This window comes from Myodes glareolus, chromosome 17, assembly GCF_982192425.1.
Source record: "Myodes glareolus chromosome 17, mMyoGla1.1, whole genome shotgun sequence".
Classification (NCBI taxonomy): domain Eukaryota; kingdom Metazoa; phylum Chordata; class Mammalia; order Rodentia; family Cricetidae; genus Myodes; species Myodes glareolus.
The window spans coordinates 63561345-63582170 of record NC_142042.1 but is presented as its reverse complement, the minus strand read 5'-3'; the positions used below and the strand labels follow the sequence as shown (position 1 = coordinate 63582170).

Genomic DNA, 20826 nt, shown 5'->3' with positions numbered 1-20826 from the left:
AGAGCGGAGTGGATCTACCTGTATGAGACATCTTAATGACAAAAACTCCAAGTAAACACACCCTAGGTCAGGATGTGTAGCCCTGGTTGTTGTCAACAATTTTGAACAAGATAAAACTCTCTGACCTTCAGGCAAGGTGGAAATAGGCCCACATTTTTGGGCCTCCACATTCGTAATGTCTTGAGGGACTCACTAATACTAGAAGACATGAAAATAATTTCAGTAAATCAATCCATTCAGCATTACCCAGCCTAGTTCTCCTGAAATTCTGGCTCCAGTGTTGCTCATCCCCCAATACGGGATAAATCAATCAATTGGGTTTGATCCCTACATATTTGCTTCCTTATAAGAAGCTTTTTCAGGTGGCTAAAAGGTAGTATCAGTGACTCTTCTGTATATGGGCTCAGAGACAGGGTGGTAAGTACCTTTCCATCCAATCCATCATTTTAAATGATGGTAGGTTATCACTAAAATACCCCTCATTTCTAAGAAAAGGGTTCTACTTGTGAGTCCTGAGTTCCCATGAGCATATGCTTGGACAGCTGGGCCCACTTCTCAAGGGAGAATTGAGACTTCCTGGGGCAGATAGCAAAGGTTCTATTTATATAGTCTCCCATTCCAGGAATAGGACAGGTGGAGGTTGTTTTTCAAGTAGGTGATTCTCCAGACTACCTTCTAGAGCCAAAAGGATTCAGGTTCCCCACAAGATGAGTCATGTGTCTTAAACTGTGAGAGTGTCCTCATACCTGAGAAAGTCACTGACCATTACAGGAGAACAAAGTGACAGAAGCACACAGAAACAAATGCAGAACGACATGCACACATACAGGATTACAAACAGAGAGACATACAGAGATTCAAAGAGAGATGAATAGAGAGAGACACAGATAAAGACAGTATGGGAAAAAGAAGGATAAAGAGATGTGTTGATATTTTCTTTGTGATCTAATAAATAGACATGCCTGAAGATCAGAGTGCAGAGCTAGGCACACTAGTTAACTTTATTCCAGCACTCTGGAGATAGAGGCAGACAGATCTCTATTAGTTAAAGACCACCATGGGCTACATGAATCTGATCCAGTCTAAAAGAGAAAGAGGGCAAAGGGTGGTGTGCCTCACACCTTAATCCCAGTATTTGGGTGTCACACATCTTTAATCTGAGCACTAAAGAGGTAGAGACAGGAAAGGATATGGCTGGGCAGAGAGAAGAAAATAAAGTGGGAGGAGACAGGAGCTCATGGCAGCACAGTCTGAGGAGCAGTAGTCTAAGAACGCAGTCTCAGGTGGCATTCTGAGGACAAGATTGACCATTTGATCTGGGTATTGGTAGAGGTAAGAACTCTAGTGGCTGGCTTCTCTGCTTCTCCAATCCTTCAGCTTCATCCCCTAATAGTTGACTCCAAGTTTTTATTATTAAGACCAATTAGAATCCATGCTACAAAGATAGAATTCCTCCCAAAAACTTAATATTGAAAGAGATGCTTTTCTTACTCTGTCAGGGGTCTCAGTGTTCACAACATGGAGGTCAGGGTGGAAGTATTCATATAAGGAGGCAGGAGTAGAGCCAGACAGGATTCTCTGAATGTGGCTGTCTTCCTTCATGCTTTTTACTCAATTCAGACTCACAGTCCCTGAGATGGCTCCACTAAATATATTGGTGGCCTTTTTGGTCCTCCCCAGTTAATCCTCCTTATACTCTCTTCCTGATCCACTTAAAGGTGTGCTATGAGAAAAGCCTAATTACTTCTCATTTCCATCAATCAGACTGCTGAGATTCAGTGTCTCATTACCTCATAATTTTCCTCCTCAGTGGTGAGTTCTGTTCTTTAAACTGAACTTCCATGCTTACCATGGTGGACCTTAAATGGGAGAGAGTATTCTGTCTTCTAAAGGGTACAGAATATTTTCAACAGTTACTGAAGAAGGGATTTTGCGATGCTTCCCCTTCCCCTTAGATTGTGATCTGTAAAATGTTCCCCACATCTATCATCTTAATCCAGATCACCATGTCTGTAGGGACACACAAATCCTATAGGACAGGAAAATAACTTCAGTGATTCAATCCTCTCAGCAATTCCCAGCCCAGGTCTCCTGAAAGTCTGTCTCCAATGCTACTCATCCCTCAAGACAGGATAAATCAATCAATGGGTTTTGATCTCCTAATTTTTAGTTCCTCAGTTAGGAATCTGTTACAGGTGGGTAACTAATAACATCAGTGCCTCTTGTCTATGTGGGTTTAGGATCACGGTGGCAGGTACCGCTTCCCTCCAATGTGTCATTTGAGTGAAGGTAGGCAGTCAATACAGGACCCTCATTTGTAAAAGAAATTCTTTACATTGCCAGCCTGGGTTTCCCAGGAGCATGCTCCTGGAGAGAAGAGCAGGTTTTTGTATGGGAACTTAGAGTTCCCTGTGGTTCAAGTACAGGATTTGTTCATATAGAGAATCATTCTCAAACTCTACTACAGAGCTACAGTACTAAAAACAGCCTGGTATTGGCATAAGAACAGACGGGAGGACCAATAGAACTGAGTAGAAGACCTGAATATCAATCCACACATCTTCGAATACCTGATTTTTGACAAAGAGGCAAAAAATATCAAATGGAAAAAAGAAAGCATGTTTAACAAGTGGTGCTGGCATAACTGGATATCAACATGTAGAAGAATGAAAATAGACCCATATCTAGCACCATGCAAAAAAACTCAAGTCCAAGTGGACCAAAGACCTCAACATAAAGCCAGCCACACTGAACCTTATAGAAGAGAAAGTGGGAAGTACACTTGAATACATTGACACGGGGAACCACTTCCTAAATATAACCCCAGAGGCACAGACACTGAGAGAAACAATTAATAAATGGGACCTTCTGAAACTGAAAAGCTTCTGTAAAGCAAAAGACATGGTCAAAAAGACAAAACCACAGCCTACAGAATGGGAAAAGATCTTCATTAACCTCACATCAGACAGAGGTCTGATCTCCAAAATATCCAAAGAACTCAAAAAATTGGACACCAAAATATCACATAATCCAATAAGAAAATGGTTTATAGACCTAAACAGAGAACTCTCAACAGAGGAATCTATAATGGCTGAAAGACACTTAAGGAAATGTTCAACATCCTTAGTCATCAGAGAAATGCAAATCAAACCAACTCTGAGATTCCATCTTACACCTGTAAGAATGGCCAAGATCAAAAACACTGATGACAACTTATGCCGAAAAGGCAACAGTTCTGCCTTGCTGGTGGGAATGCAAGCTGGATGTCAGTGTGACAATTTCTCAGAAAATTAGGAAACAACTTTCCTCAAGACCCAATAATACTACTTTTGAGTATATATCCAAAGGATGTTCAATCGTGCCTCAAGGACATGTGCTCAACTATGTTCATAGCAGCTTTGTTTGTCATAGCGAGAACATGGAAACAACCTAAATGCCCCTCAACCAAAGAATGGATAAGGAAAATGTGATGCATATACACAATGGAGTAATATACAGAGGAAAAAATAATGACATCTTGAATTTTGCAGGAAAACAGATGGAGCTAGAAAACATTATTTTGTGTGAGGTAACCCAGACCCAGAAAGACAATTATCACTTGTACTCACTCATAGGTGGCTTTTAAATATAAAGCAAAGGAAACCAACCTACAAACCATAATCTCAGAGAATTTAGACAACAATGCAGACACTAAGAGAGACTTACATAAATCTAATCTATATGGGAAGTAGAAAGTAGAAAAGACAAGATCTCCTGAGTAAATTGGGAGCATGGGGACCTCGGTGGAGGTCTGAAGAGGGAAGGAGAGAGGCAGGGAGGGGAGCAGAGAGAAATGTAGAGCTAAATAAAAATCAATTAAAAATTCAAAAAAAGAAAGAATGCCTCTGCTTGCTTCTACCAAACAGAGCCCCCTGGACAAAATATTGCTATCAAAAAGCCATGCTTAACTCTGTTCTTTTGTGTCTAGGATTCCTTTCCAAGCTTTCCCAGGCTTTCTGTAGATGAGTCAGCTCTACATTTGCACGTCAGTCTCTTAGGAGAGGCTGCTCATTTGTTCCTGGCTGCTTAGAGCTGAAATAATCACTCTGAAACTATATAGCTTAAGAATATTTCTAGCTTGATCTTATATCCTAAATTACCTCATTTCCATTAATCTGTATATCTCCACATGGCTGTGGTTTACTGGGTAAAGTGCCATCTAGCATCTGTCTCTGGCAGGGCTACATGACTTTTCACCTACTCTGCTGTCTCTCTCTCTCTCTCTCTCTCTCTCTCTCTCTCTCTCTCTCTCTCTCTCTGACTTTACTCTGTTAAGCCATTGGCTGAAAGCAGCTTCTTTATTAACCAATGGTAATAAAACTTATTCACAGCATATTTCACCTCCCACATCAGATCTCTAAAATTATCTATCCAGATTCCAAAGTATTTTCAGTGTAGATAGTCTAGGCTACCATGGGCTGTTCTATCACTTCATTTTTTTAAAGATTGAGTCTTAGGTCAGTAGATACGTTACTTTGCCAGTTATTCTCACCTTTTGATCATATGAGACATTTTATATACTCATTTCAAAATTTTTTTTATCTGGGTTCTCCGTAGTAACAGAACATATCCAAACTCTCTCTCTCTCTCTCTCTCTCTCTCTCTCTCTCTCTCTCTCTCTCTCTCTCTCTCTCTCTGTATGAACAAAGGAGATTCATTAGAATGACTTAGGGCTGCAGTCCTGCTAATCCTACAATGACTATCTCTGAAGGAAAAGTACAAATATTCAATTCTTACTTAGTCTAGAAGGTTAGACATGTTGGCTCATCTTCAGTATATGCTGGAGTTCTGAAGAATTTTCTAATGGCAGTGAAGTAATAGACTTGCTTCAAAGTGAGGGCAATCAGGCAAAGAGCAATATTTTCATTCTTCTGTGTCCTTTTATAGGCTTCCAGAAGGCAGGAGATGTTGGCCAATTAAAGATGTGGCTAGCAACCTCAAGATATGAATTAAAGGTACATGTCTTCAGGCCTGGAGATCCGGATTAAATGTTTGTCTTTCTAACATCTGTATTTGAAGTGATCTACACACTTAATGAAAGCATTTCTCACAAGTGTGCCCTCTATTTTAGGATTTTAGTCAATTTCAGGTGTAGTAACGTGGGAAGCAAGAATATTCATCACAGGTGCATTTTGCTTACGGGGGTTAATCTTCCATAAGTAAAGGGATGGTGTCCATTCCTACACAGCTGTTATTACTTTTGCCATGTTGTTATTAGAAGTCCCTTATAATATGATCTGGGAAGAGGTGCTTTTTTTTGAACCCTGTTAGGCGCCTCAGTGTTCACAACATGGAGGTCAGGGTGGTAGATCATCTATGGCAGCTGGGACCAGAGGCAGTCAGGATCCTCTGAAAGTGGTTGTCTTCTGGCTTTTATTCCATCCAGACTCACAGTCCCCGGTATGCCTCCACCAATATTACTGGTTGCCTATTCCTTTCCAACTCAAATAATCCTAACTGAAAGCAGTCTTCCTGATCCACTTGAGGGTGTGCTATGAGACAATCTTAAATACTTCCCAATTCCTTCATGCTGACTGTCAAGGTTCAGCTTCTCAATACCTCATAACTTTCATCCTCACTGGTGAGTTCTGTCCTCTTTAAACTTTGAACTTTCATGCTTACTCTTCAGGGCTTTAAAAGTGAGAGAGTATTCTAGCTTCCAAAGGGTGCAGAATATATTCAGGAGTTACCTAAGAAGGGAATTTTGAGGCCGTTCCCCTTATAATGAAATCTGTAAATTGCTCCCCAGGTCTACCATCTTTATCCAGACCAGCATGTCTGCAAGGATTCTTTAAGCCTAGAAGACATGACAATACCTTCAGTTATTCAATCAACTCAAAAATTCCCAGGCTAGCTCTCCTGAAAGTCTCTCTCCATGGTCGCTCCTCTCTCACAACAGGATAAATCAATTGACTTATTTTGATCTCTGAGTTGTTGGTTCTTCACTTAGGAATCAATTACAGTTGGCTAACTAGTAGCATCAGTGACTCTTCTCTATGTAGGTTTAGAGTCAGGTGGCGGGTACCTCTTCCCTCCAGTGTGTTTGGTAATGGAAGTTGACAATCAAAGCAGGACCCCAAATTTGCAAAAATAAACTCTTCACATTTTAGCCCAGAGCTGTCATGAGCAGGCTGCTGTAGAGGAGAGCAACTTCTCATGGGGACCTGAAATCCCCATGGAGCTGAAGCACAGGATCTGTTCATATAGTCTCTCCTTTCTGGAATGGGATAGGTGGTGCTTTTACTTAAGGTAGATGATTCTCAGGTGGATATTGCACAGTCAAAGGATTCAGGTCCGGATCAGGTGGATACACAAGTCTTAATCAGCAGTGGTGTCCTCATGCATGATAATGCTATTGCTCATTACAGGAAAATAAATGCTGCCTGGAGATCACGGAGAGGATGGCAGAGGTCCACTGAATGTTTGGATTTATTTATTATTTAGAACATTCCTTAGGCGTCAAGAGTCAGTAGTGGTGGTGCTCGTGTATAACCTGGTAGGATGAGGTAATGGGATGTAGGAACAGAGCAAGTCGGGTCATGCAGGAAGGCCTTACAACAAAGACTAACAAAAAGGATATATATGTGTGTGTGTGTGTGTGTGTGTGTGCGCGCGCGCGCGTGCGTGCGCGCGTGTGTGTATACACAGAGACACAGAAACAATGGGAATGATCTCTCTCTGCTTTGGGCATCATGCAAGCTTCTAGGCTGGAGAGAAATTAGTTGATGTCTCCCTGAAGTTTTCTCCAACTCTTCCTGTTGTGGTTCAACTCAGTATTCAGCCTAGGCCAGAGGACTCCTGATTTCATCCCCTTAGTCTGTGAAGAACTAGGGTCCACAGGGCATACTACTTATATTCCATTCATTTAAAAATATTTTTTATCTCTTCTTTCTGTCAAAGCCAGTCATCTTATTATTGTCTCTCTTCTGATTCAAAAAGGCAAGTTTTAATCCTAAGAAAGCAGCCTGGCCTACAGAGTGAATTAAAAAACATCCTAGGCTGTGTAAGAATACTTCATTTCAAAATCAAAAAGAGAGAGAACCCCAATCAAGCTGAAAGTTGTTTTTTATTGTGTATGTGGTGGTTCATCTCTTCAGCTCAAGATACCCTTGAGACTTGTTCAGGAGGATTGCTTATATATAGGTAGGTCAACGTGAACAATAATTCAATGTTCCATCTAGGAATACATCAAAACAATTATGTGTTCTCTATATGTAGTAAACGTGATATCTTATTGCCCTTTCTTGAATCATGCCTATATTGGGAAACTGAGGCAGCAGAAATGCAATGAAACAACAACAAGAAATCCTTGAGTAAGATAGTTTTGGCACAGAACTGTATCTGCTATTCAAACAAGAGTTAATGCCCAACTCTGTCAATTTATTCCAGAAATAGAAACATTTCCAAATTTAGTTTATGAGTACTAAATTACACCGATATCTAAATCACAGAGCAATTCCATTTCAAACATTGATGCAGAAACTCTCACTATAGATGTCACCATTTCTGATTTCAGTTTTTACTTTAATGATGGGGGATTCCCCTCTGTATGCTGTGAATACCAGTGGTGAATAAAGAAACTGCCATGGCCTGTTGATAGGGTAGATCTTAGATATGTGAGGAAAACTAAACTGAATGCTGGGAGAAAGAAAGCAGAGTCAGGGAGAAGCCATGTAGCCCTGATAGAGACAGATGCTGGGAAATTTACCTGGTAAGCCACAGCCACGTGGCAATGCACAGATTACTAGAAATGAGTTAAATTAAGATGTAAGAGTTGGCCAATAAGAAGCTATAGCTAATGACCAAGCAGTGATTGAATTAATATAATTTCTGTGTGATTGTTGCATGGCAGAGCAGACAGGAACCAACAAGCAGCCTGCTGCAACAAATTGGCACCCACCTGGACAATTAAAGTCCACTTAAAACCTGAGAGGGTTTGCAAAGGAATTCTCGACAGTAAAAAACAAAGTTTAGACCCTTTTTTTTCTGAATGGGCGTTGCTTGCTGGCAGCATTCTGCAGTTCCTTTAAGAGAGGTTTTCTTGGATCAGCAGTAGAAGAAAAAAGCGTGGCTTTGAAATGCCGGCTTTCTGGGCCATGCTGCCAGCATGAACACTGACTCTTTCAGGAGGCCGAGCATTGAAATGGGGTTTCTTAATAGAGTGCTACAACTTGTTTAATGGCAACATAGACTGGCTGTGTGCCTAAAAGTGAAGCTGTGAGCATGGCTCTCAGAAACAGCAAACAGCTCTGCCATGCCAGACTAGGTGGGGCAAGCAGGCAGTTCTGTATTTTCCCTAGCAATGGCACCACTTAAGTTCATAAGAAGGGCTTAGCATTTTAAGAAGCACTTCTGGTCAGAAAATAATTATAAATACACAATAAAGAAAAATTCAGATGAAAAAGACCTCTAGATGAGACACAGTTTGTTTGAAAGATGTACATATGCTTGGGAGAGAGAAGAGAAAAGACGATAGAGAGTTATAAAACAAAAGTAAATGGTTTTAAAATACTAAAACAAAGTCTTTAAAGAAACAGAGTACAGACAGTCATAGATTAAAGGAGGAAAGATAAAATAAATATAAAAAAGCAATAGAGTAAGAAAAGCCACGTAAAGATGGAGTATACACAGAGTGTGGATTATTTATACTATTGTGTTTTCTTTGAACTTTTTGACTGCAGGAAGACATTTGCTTCTGGGGACTGCTAGCTAAACTAACACAAAGGTATCTTTACTTTAAAAATACAGTCTAAGGATATGTTACTTTGGAAAAGAGGTTTTTATTTTGTTTCCACAGAGGATGAGAATCTGTGAATTGCTTCTAGACTAATGTGGTTTGATGCACCAAGATCCCCTGAATGGGGGTAGTGAGCACTGCCCCCCAAAATATTTTCCCAACAAAAAACTGAAGCAGTATGGAGAGAACTATGCCCAGATTCCCAAATATTGTTTATAAATGTTTGTTTACATTTAAAGGGGGATATGCTATAGAAATGGATACTTTGGTATAGATCTTGGTCTATTAACACAAATTCAAGGTCGTTTTTGCTATATTGTGTGTGTGTATATACATATATTTCTGCTCTTGTTTAAGGTATTGTGTTTGTACAGCTCAACTAAAAATATAATGTGAAAGTAAGACATATAGGTTATTAGATAGTCATCTATAATAGTCAGGCTTGTAGTCATGCTAGTTAGGTTTTCTAGATGAACAGAAATGTATTTCAGATATTGTCTTTCTGCAGCTCATTTAAAAATGTAATGTATAATTAATAAATGTAAGTTAATAGATAGTCATCTATAATAGGCAAGATTGTAGCCATGTTAGATTTCCTAGATGCATAGAGTTTTATTCAGTTAGATAGACATCCTTCAAACCTTTCAAAGACTACAGAATATGGCATTTAAAATATTTTAAGATCTTAGGATTTTTCATGACAATGAGTCTCATCTGCTCCTGTCACCACCAACTACTTCAAGAGGATGATGGGCATCGAAGAGGCATGAAACTGCTCTTACCTGAACTTCTGGATAAACTGGACATACAGAACCCACAGAAAAGTGACTGCTGAACTTGCATAAAGGTGAGATGGTCCTTCAGGGTTTCTCCTCCATGAAAGAGTCTGCTAGACATTCTGCAGGACACAGAAATATGTGAGTAACAAATTGCCAATATAGGTGGAACTCTCTTTGAAATTTCCTGCTTCATGGAAAAATCTGCTGGATACTTTGGGCCTGCAGACCGAAGAAGGATGCTCTAATGGTACAGAAGATCTTTGGGCGACTGTTCAGGCAGCACTGTAACATGAAGGGACCTGCTTATTGAGGGTTTCTGTCCTGCCCGGGACCCCACAGTCAGCAAGCCCCCAAGAAAATCACACTGATTGGCCCATTAGCTCAGTCTTCTTATTAACTAATTCTTAAATCTTATGGTAACCCATAATTCTTGTCTGTGTTAGCCATGTGGCTCAGTACCTTTTCCAGTGGGGCAGGTTACATCTTGCTTCTCTGTGGTCTGGGCAGGAATGGAGGAATGGGCTTTCTCCTTGCTAGCCTTCTCCTGTTCTCAATGTTCTGCCTCTACTTCCTGTGTGGTTGACCTGCTATACTTCCTGCCTGGCCAATCAGCCTTTATTTAAATTATGATTGACAGATTTCAGACAATTCTCCCGTACCATCTCCCCCCTCCCTTTTTTTTAAACAAAGGAAGATATCCATAGTCCATTTTTTGGGAATGTGGATGTAGTTTTCCAGGCTACTTCCTGCTGATTAGGGGCCTTAATAATCTTATGGAGACCTAAAGAGTTATAATCAAGTCCTGACTGGACTATCCTGTGAGTCTTGATCATCTCAGGCAACAGTATTGAACCTGTTATGGATATAGAACTCTGACATCTGGGTCATTTGTTCCGACAAGAGATTTCTCAGATGGTCTTCCTTGATCAAACTGGATTTTTCTTAACTCAGAAAAAATACACAGCCTCTTATTTCCTGTGGAAACAAAAGCAAAATCTCATATCCAAAGTAGCATCCCTTTTGACTTCTATTTTGAAGTCAAGGTATTTTCAGAATACCTACCTTGAATTAATTCAGCAGCATTTATAAACAAATATATTTTAGCAGCTGTTGTTCCTTCCTCAGCATTCAAACAATTCAATGAAAGCATAATAGCAGAAAGTATGAAGATTCTATGTGTATTTTCCATCTTTGTGCGGCTTTATTTTAACCTTTATTTCTTTTATTTTTACTTTTACTGTTTGAGACAGGTTCTCTGTATATCTTTATCCTGGAATAACTCTGTAGACCAGGCTATCCTTGAACTCACAGAGATCCTTCTGTCTCTGCCTCCCCAGTGCTGGGATAAAAGGTGTGTGCTACAACACCTTGAATCCACAGAGATCTGTCTGTCTTTGCCTCCCAGGCATTGGGATTAAAGGTGTGTGCTACCACACCTTAAAATAACAGAGGTCAATCTACCTCTGCCCCTTGAAGTCACAGAGATCAGTCTACCTCTGCCTCCCAGGCATTGGGATTAAAGGTGGGTACCACCACACGCTACTTCTCTCTTTCTTTCTTTTTTATTTTTAATGACTTTAACCTTTAGCCTGAATATATTTTTAACACACTGTAAACCAGTTTTTTTTGAATCTCTCTTTGTTGTATATCTCTCTTTATCTGACTACATGAGTCTTTAAGGAGAGGATTAAAGTCACGGCTTTGATAGCTGGATCCAGCCCATTCCTTAGCTTTCCAGCTTCATGGCAGATGTACTGGCTGTAGCCATGTTTATTGCCACAATTCTATGGCGTTTCAAGGTCCTTGCCAGCAAGCAAACCGCAGCATTCTGCTCACAGACCACACTCAGGTGGACTGCCTGCCTGATAGAGTCAGAGTTTGCCTTGGCAGGACAGTCCAGAAAGCTGACATTTTAAAATGGCGCAGCTTTTTTTCCTGCTATGGTTGAAAACCAAAAAACATGTTGTCAGCTTTTCATCAACACTGTTTAAGTGTTTTGTGGCAGGACCTCTTAAAACAGCTACAGGGTTTTGCAGCTGAAGCTGAGTCAGGAAGCCTCTCTTAGATGAGAGTGTTTACTTGCCTCTAGCAAGCAGAGCAGACCGAGAAATTGCTGCTACCAAGAAAACATGCTTTACTCAATTCTTTTCCAAGTTTTCTCAAGCTTTCTATGGATTCAGTTATCCACGACGTTCTGCAGGACACAGAAATATGTGCATGACAAATTGCCAATATAGGTGGAACTGTCTTTGAAATTTCCTGCTTCATGGAAAAATCTGCTAGATACTTTGTGCCTGCAGACCGAAGATGGATGCTCTAATGGTACAGAAGATCTTCGGGTGACTGTCCAGGCAGCACGATGTCTTTGTCAATTCTACAGTTTTGGAAGTTGCTTGCAATGCACTTCTTATTTACTTGGGTAATATTACATCCTTCTAGAGTCTTTGATGTAATAGGAGAGTAGATAGTAATAATATTGTTTTCCTTAGTTATTAGAAAAGATAAAGTATAAATATTGTAACTGTAGTTACTGCTTGATACTTGTTTTATTATATGTAGTTTTACTATGTCAAAGTTGAAAACTTTTTTATTAAACAGAATAGGGAAGATAATATGGAATCCTCCTCTGTATGCTGTGAATACCAGTGGTGAATAAAGAAACTCCCTTGGCCTGTTGATAGGGCAGAACATAGATAGGTGAGGAAAACTACACTGAATGCTAGGAGAAAGGAAGCAGAGTCAGGGAGAAGTCATATATCCCTGATAGAGACAGATGCTGGGAAATTTACCTGGTAAGCCACAGGCATGTGACAATAAACAGATTACTAGAACGGGTTAAATTAAGATAGCAAATAAGAAGCTAGAGCCAATGGGCCAATCTGTGATTTAATAAATATAGTTTCTGAGTGGGTATTTTGGGGCTGAGCAGCTGGGAACAAATAAGCAGCCTCCTACAACACATGATCTCTTTGTTTATGGAAGATGAACCCCAGTGAGCCAGCTCCACTTATAACGGTTATTATTGGTTCCCAACGAGATCACACCTGATTAACTAAAATTCTAAAATGGAAGGCACAACTGTGACAAATGTTTTACTTAAGTTGAAGTAGATAGAGTCTCTTCAGATATGGACTTTGGAGATAGAAAGACACAAACATTTAATCCAGATTTTCAGGCCTAAAGTCATGCACCTTTAATCCAAATCTTGAGCCTGATAGACACACTGAAAATTGGGCCACACCTTCTGCTGGAAGCCTAGATAAGAACATGGAAGAAAGAAGCTCTTGCTCTTTGCTGCTTACCCTCATCTTGCAGCAAGTCCATTCCTGCACTGTCATTAGAGAATTCTCCTTTGAAATTTCTGTCTTTATTGAAGACCAGGCAATATGTTTAACCTCCTGGACTAAGTACATACTGGGTTGTTGGACTCGACCTTCCCAGCTAGTCATTGTGGAATGTCATGCTGTCAGAACTTCAGCACTAAGTAATTCCAATAAATCCCCTTGGAATTTAAAGAAAGAGAGATGCTCTGTATATGTTCTGTTACTCTAGAGAATCCTAGAGCAATATTTTTAGATAAGAGTGTATAAAATGTTCCAAACTTTTAAAAGTAATGTATAATTGCCCAAACTAGTTACCTATTCTCAAAACAAGTTACCTAAGATTCAACCTAGAAAAAAAAAACAATTGAATGATTTAATAATCCCTAGTAGTAGCCTTGGCTGTCTTCTGTGAAATTACTATTGAAATCTGGAGTGAAAATTTCAAGAAATACAGTTGCTGCTACATAGAAGAGGTAACAGATAAGAAACATAAACTAAAATTCTATACCCTGTTTCTTATTGTGTTTCATGGGGTGAAGAGAAAGCAAATCCTAGTTCTTCATTTGGGATCCAGTTTAACCTTTAAACCACCTCCAGAAGAAATGTCAGAGGGCAGCACAGCCCAGAGCTGGGACTACACACAAATTGTGTCCAGAATTTATCCTACAGGTGGACCATTAGCAACTTCCATTTTTTTTCCTGGAGGAGATATGGGACAGCATTAGAAGCCCAACATTCTCAACAGGAGATAATGACAAATGGTGTCTGAGAGTACACTCCAACAGGGTCCAGGAGGAAAGCACAGGTTACCTGTCAGTTTACCTAGTGTTGCTCAGCTGTTCAAAGAGTCACATTTGGGCAAAGTTTCAGTTCTGGATCACAAGTGCCTAAGGAGAAGAAAACCCAATGTGTGAGGAGCCCAAGAGTATTCTGTTTCCTGCCAGATTACAACCTGAGATTCAAAAGGTTCATCCCTTGAGATTTCACCTTGTCCCAGGCATATCAGATTCTCTCTGAAGATGAGTTCACCCTCCTCTGCAAGGTGAGCATGATCAAAGACTCACTCAAGATCTCTAAGTAGAAAATGAAACAAAGGTTCCAGGTTGTCAGGTCCACATTGGCAGCTGAGCTAGGGGAGCTGTGGGAGAATTCCTTCTTCACAGACTGCTGCTTGAAGGCAGCTGGACAGGAATTCTGGGCTCTCAAGGCCATCGTAACAGCTTGTATTTCAATCTCTGAATTACAATGTTATTTATATGTACTCTTAGCGTTGGTCTATGATCATTCATAGACATCTGCCAAAATATACATTTCCTATTTCCTACTGGAGTTTTGATTCATCTTTCATGTCTATTCAATCATCATGAATAGTATGTTTTTTTTACAGTAGGCACTGGACTTTTTAATTTTCCTGGTGAGACCGGTTCTCTAAAGTGACTTGGAATGACCTGACCACGTTTGACATAGGGGTCTGTGAGATGTGCCCCTCCAGGAGTTTCCTAGTGGTATCAGGTTGACCTGTCTGTCTTTTGTCAATCTGCATCATTGGTCCAATGTCTGCCTCTGCCATACCTCCTGCATATTCCAGAAAGCTGAAACCACCTCTTCTTGTCATTTCCAGAGGAGATATTATTCCTAGTAATTCCCTCTACTATCCCTTTTCTGATGTCTTATTCTACTACATTTGAAACATTTAACCTTTGAAAGCTTCCTCATACCTTTGGAAATTGCTTCTACTACCCAAGTCTCAGTGTTATAGTCAAATCTAAACATTCATTGTATTCAGGGTCCGTTCATCCACTGGTGCTGATCTAACCTTTAAAACTTCAAATATCTTTTTGCATTCTAAGTTGGCATTTTCAAAAGCCAGAGATTCAATAAGTACATATCTAGCTTCTGGGTCCCTTACTCCTACTTGTACAGCCTTTGTTGTCTTTGTAAAAAGTCATTAAAGTTTCTCTCTGGCCCTGTTTAACCCTGGTATATGATTCATTTCTCTTTCCTAGTTCCTGAATCTTGTCCCAAGAATTTAAAGCTGCTGTGTTACATAGGGACAAGGTGTGTTCATCACAGAGAGCCTGGTCCTGAGGATCAGAATAGTGGTCCTTGCCATGATTTTGTGTTGAGAAACCTCAAATCCTTTCGCATTTACCTTTTGTTCTAAAATTTTTGCCTCTTCTCACCAATAGCATTTCCATAACAGTGGGGGTTCATTTTCTAGGACCACTGAAGTTAATTGAAGCCAATTGTGTGAGGTAGTCTTATTGCTTGAAGCCCACCTTTTCACAATTTCCCCAACAAATGGTGAATTTAGGTAATAAGATACCTTTGCTTGGTTAATTTCTTTTAGATTGATCATGCCTATATGTAGCCATGTATATTTGTTGCCTACCTTATGCTATTTCCTGTCCTTTTACTTTTTGTCCCTGATCATCAGTTTCTATAATTTCCTCAATCTTTTCAAATCTTTTTACCACTGCTTTTAATAAAGTCTGAATCTCCTATCTAGTGTTCCATTCTAATGTCCTCATTGATGATTTCAAGGCATCAAATTTTCCATTAGTTAATGTCTCATTCTTGGACATTATTTTGATGATGTGCTTATTGCCTTGTTGAAGAGATACCTTATCCATTAACCTATCATACTTTTCAACATATTCTGGTCATTAAAATTCAACAGCAAAAATTCTTTCAGATAATGTCTCGGCACCCTTCAACATTGATTGGATTTTGTTTGTCAAGTAAATGTTATCCTTTTCAATAGTATTAGTTTTTTCAACTAGCTGTTCATTATTAGCCTGTAAATATTGTATATTTCTAAAAGTGCCTCATTTTTGGCTCTGTTATCAAACCATTTTCTTAACAAATTGGAAAAGAAGAAGTCAAACTCTCACTGTTTGCTCACGATATGATAGTTTACATAAGTGATCCCAAAAATTCTACCAATGAACTTCTACAACTCAAAAACACTTTCAGCAATGTAACAGGATACAAGATAAACTAAAAAAATTAGTAGCGCTCCTGTACATAGATGATAAAAGGACTGGGGAAGAAATCAGAGAATCAACACCCCTCAGAATAGCAGCAAATAGCATAAACTATCTCAGAGTAACTCTAACGAAACAAGTGGAAGACTTCTATGAAAAGAACTTTAAAACTTTGAAGAAAGAAATTGAAGAAGACACCAGAGAGTGGAAAGATCTCCCATGCTCTTGGGTAGGCAGAATTAATATAGTAAAAATTGCAATCTTAGCGAAAACAATCTACAGATTCAAAGCAATGTCCATCAAAATCCCAGTAAAATTCCTCAAAAACCTCAAAAGAATGGTACTCAACTTCATTTGGAAAAGCAGCAAACCCAGGACAATCCTGTACAATAAAAGAACTTCTGGAGGCATCACAATCCCTGACATCAAACTCTATCACAGAGCTACAGTACTGAAAATAGCCTGGTATTTGCATAGGAATAGACATGAGGACCAATGGAACTGAATAGAAGACCTGGATATCAATCCACACATCTTCGAACAGTTGATCTTTGATAAAGAAGGAGAAAATATCAAATGGAAGAAAGAAAGCATATTTAACAAGTGGTGCTGGCATAACTGGATATCAACATGTAGAAGAATGAAAATAGACCCATATTTAGCACCATGAACAAAACTCAAATCCAAATAGATAAAAGACCTCAACATAAGGCCAGCCACAGTGAGCCTTATAGAAGAGAAAGTGGGAAGTACACTTGAATAAATTGACACAGGGAACCACTTCCTAAATATTATCCCAGAAGCACAGACATTGAGAGAAACAATTAATAAATGGGACCTCCTGAAACTTAAAAGTTTCTGTAAAGCAAAGGACATGGTCAACAAGACAAAACGACAGCCTACAGAATGGGAAAAGATCTTCACTAATCCCACATCAGACAGAGGTCTGATCTCCAAAATATACAAAGAACTCAAGAAATTGGACACCAAGAGATCACATAATTCAATAAAAAAAATGGAGTACAGACCTAAACAGAGAACTCTCAACAGAGGAATCTAAAATGGCTGAAAGACACTTAAGGAAATGTTCAACATCCTTAGTCATCAGAAATGCAAATCAAAACAACTCTGACATTCTATCTTATATCTGTAAGAGTGGCAAAGATCTAAAGCTCTGATGAGAATTTATGCTGGAGAGGTTGTGGGGAAAGGGGAACATTTCTGCCTTGCTGGTGGGAATGCAAGCTGGTACAACCCCTTTGGATGTCAGTGTGGTGATTTCTCAGAAAATTAGGAAACAACCTTCCTCAAAATCCAGTAATACCACTTTTGGGTATATATCCAAAGGATGCTCAATCATGCCACAAGGACATGTGCTCAACTATGTTCAGAGCAGCTTTGTTTGTCATAGCCAGAACCTGGGAACAACCTAAATGCCCCTCCATCAAAGCATGGATAAGAAATATGTGGTACACTTACACAATGGAGTACTACACAGCAGAAAAAAATAACGACATCTTGAATTTTACAGGAAAACAGATGGAGCTAGAAAACATTATTTTGAGTGAGGTAACCCAGAACAAAGACAACTATCACATGTACTCACTCATAGGTGGTTTTTAAACATAAAGCAAAAAAAAAAATCCAGCCTACATACCACAATCCCAGAGAATTTAGAGAACCATGAGGACACTAAGAGAGACTTACATAAATCTAATCTATATGGAAAGTAGAAAGTAGAAAAAAGACAAGATCTCCTGAATAAATTGGGAGCATGGGGACCTTGGGGGAGGATTGAAGGAGAAAGGGAAGAAGCAGGGTGTGGAGTAGAGAAAAATGTATAGCTCAATAAATATCAATAAAAAAAAAGAAGTCAAGACTGCATCTCACCCTGTAGAAATTAGAGATAGGCAGCTCTCTATATATTGAGCCAGTCTGGTCTATAGAGTGAGGTCTAAGACATTCAGAAAGTTCTCTGGTTTTTTTTTTTTTAATTCTTTTTAATCGTTTGGCTTTTTATGCTTTTGTCTTCTTGGGGCCTGCCACTCAGCTCCCAAATTAATCACATATAGAGGCTTATTCGTTCTTATAAGCCTTAGCCTGGCTTGTTTCTTGCCAGCTTTCCTTAAATTATCCCATCTACCTCTTGCCTCTGGGCTTATATCTTTCTTCCCTTCTATGTATCTTACTTTCACTCTTACTCCATGGTTAACACTTCTAAACAAGAAAAGAGCCTCTTTAGGTCTCCTCATTCCTGATTTCAAATTGTACTTCAAAACAATAATAAAAGTTATAAACTGGCATGGTATTGGCAGTACTGAATGGACGACTCAGACATAAATCTATACATTGGAACCACGCTGGTCTCAAACACTGTGCTGTCATCTGGGTCCATGGCGCAATCTGGGCTCTGACTGTTGCTGAGGCCTATGTCTGGGTGCAATAGCAAAAGGGGGCATAAGCGTAGAAGAAGTTTAAAAAGGTGTGTGTGTGGGTGATCTCCTGAAAGCTTTCAGTTTATATTGGTATACAGACAAGTTAACAATCCCATAGTGGGTAACAATAGTATTAACCTTGCATCTTCACAGAGACACAAGAAACCAGTGGATCTGGCATAGGGGTGCTCTACATCTCAGAGCGGGCGTGGCTGTGCAGATCCCCTGTGGCTGGGAACGCAGCATTGGTAGCAATACTAACCTGCTGCCTTGGTTTACATCAGCATCTAGATGGTTGAGTTCAAAGGAATCTCTTCTGGGAACCCTGCTTTTCACTCCAACAGGGTGCCCAGGTGAGAAGCTTTCTCTCTGAAGCTAGTTTTAGCGATTCAGGCCTTTAATCTGTATAAGCAGTTAATTTCCTGGGCTATGATCCTATGTTAATTGAAACCAAGGTAAAGGGTAAATACAGGATATTAGCAGCCTATTCCACCAGAGCAGACCAGTAGATTACACCTTGCTGAGTCTGCAGTTAGAGCAGACATACTGCCTCCTGTATGAGGCTCCTTTTATCTTTTACTTTTTTTAAAAAAATATATTTTTAAAAAATACCAATCCAAGTTCTTTTTTTTAATCAGTGACTACTGTCAATAAAGAAAATTTGTGGGAGATGATTTTTTATGTAGATTTTGGCTGTGAGAACTAAGAGTTGACTGAATCCTTTCTACATCATGGCTTCATGGTGTAGGGGGAGATGTCGATTGCCCTACAGGAAAAGTCAGGTTGACAAACTGCTGGGATACCAAAGATCCCAAAAATCCAGTACATACAGTAGAATCAAATCCCAGTGCCATCATCATTGGCTTCTCAGTCAGTCCCCATTGTCAGCCACATCCAGAGAGTTCAGTTTGATCACATGCTCGTTCAGTCCTAGTCCAGCTGGATTTAGTGAGCTCCCATTAGATCAGGCACACTGTCTCAGTGGGTGGACCAATCCCTCGTGGTCCTGACTATCTTACTCTTCTTCTCCCTCCTTCTGCTCTTCAAATGGACCTTGGGAGCTCAGTCCAGTGCTCTGATGTGGGTCTCTGTCTCTATCTCCATCAATTGCCGGAGGAAGGTTCTATGGTGATATTCAAGATATTCATCAGTGTGAATGTGGGACAAGGCCAGTTCAGGCAACCTCTCCTCTACTGCCCAAGGACCTAGCTGGGGACATCTCCTTGGATACCTGGGAACCCCTCTAGAGCCAAGTCTCTTTCCAACCTTAAAATGGCTCCCTTAATTAAGATATCTCCTTCCCTGCTCCCATAGTCACCCTTCCTCCATCTCAACCATTCCACTCTCCCAAGTTCTCCCCAATCCTTTCCTTCTCCCTTCTCTCTCCCCCTCTCCCCTTCCTCCCACCCCACCCCCACCGAACTCCCATGCTCTCAACTTATGCCTGGTGATCTTGTCTGCTTCCAATTTCCAGGAGGATCTATATATGTTTTTCTTTGGGTTCACCTTATTATTTAGCTTCTGTAGGATCGCAAACTATAGGCTCAATGTCCTTTGTTTATGGCTAGAGTTCACTAATGAGTGAGAATATACCATATTCATCATTTTGGGTCTGGGTTATCTCCCTCAGGATGGTGTTTTCTATTTCCATTGATTTGCATGCAAAATTCAAGATGTCAATGTTTTTTATTGCTGAGTATTATTCTAATGTGTATATGTTCCACACTTTCTTTATCCATTCTTCCATTAAGGGACATCTAGATTGTTTCCAGCCTCTAGCTATTAAAAATAATGCTGCTATGAACATAGTTGAACAAATGCTTATGTCTGAGTTTTTTTTGTCCTGCCCGGTTCCCACAATCATTAAGTACCAATGAAATCACATAGGGGTCTACATTGACTATAAATTGATTGGCCAATTAGCTCAGGCTTCTTATTAACCCTTATAATTTATATTAGCCCATTATTCAAGTATATGTTAGCCACATGGCTCAGTACCTTTTTCAGCGAGGTAGTCACATCTTGCTTCTTTTGTGTCTGGGCCATGACTGCATCCTCTTTCCAGAATTCTCCTGTTCTCCTTGACCTGCCTCTACTTTCTGTCTGGTTGTCACACCTATACTTCCTGCCTGGCTACTGGCCAATCAGCTTTTATTTATAATATAATTGACAGAATACAGATCATGGTCCCACACCACTGGTGTGTCTGTACCTTTTGTTGTCTGCCTGTAGTCTCCCATCATCTTTAGTTGTTGGACTATGTGGTAGCATGTGTAGCCATAAAGGAGTTCCTGACCAACATCCATAATCTTTCTTACCTCTATTTTGGAGAAGCAACCAATTTCCTCTTGGTAAATTGCCTCTCCTAACACTGTTGATTTTTTCTTAGCCTGTTGGCTTAAGGACACCTGAATCCCAAAGTGACCTGGGAGATGTCTGAGCTTCCATCTTAACAGAATGTTTGTTATGGCTCCAGTCAGGAGCACTGTATTGCCTCCACACCATCAAAACAGAACCAACATTTCC

At 39.9% G+C, this 20826-nt stretch overlaps 1 pseudogene; it reads left to right on the top strand.

Moving 5' to 3' along the window:
- The first annotated feature begins 11862 nt into the window (after window positions 1–11862).
- On the top strand, window positions 11863–15249 carry LOC148119473 (speckle-type POZ protein-like; annotated as a pseudogene).
- Window positions 15250–20826: the final 5577 nt, after the last annotated feature.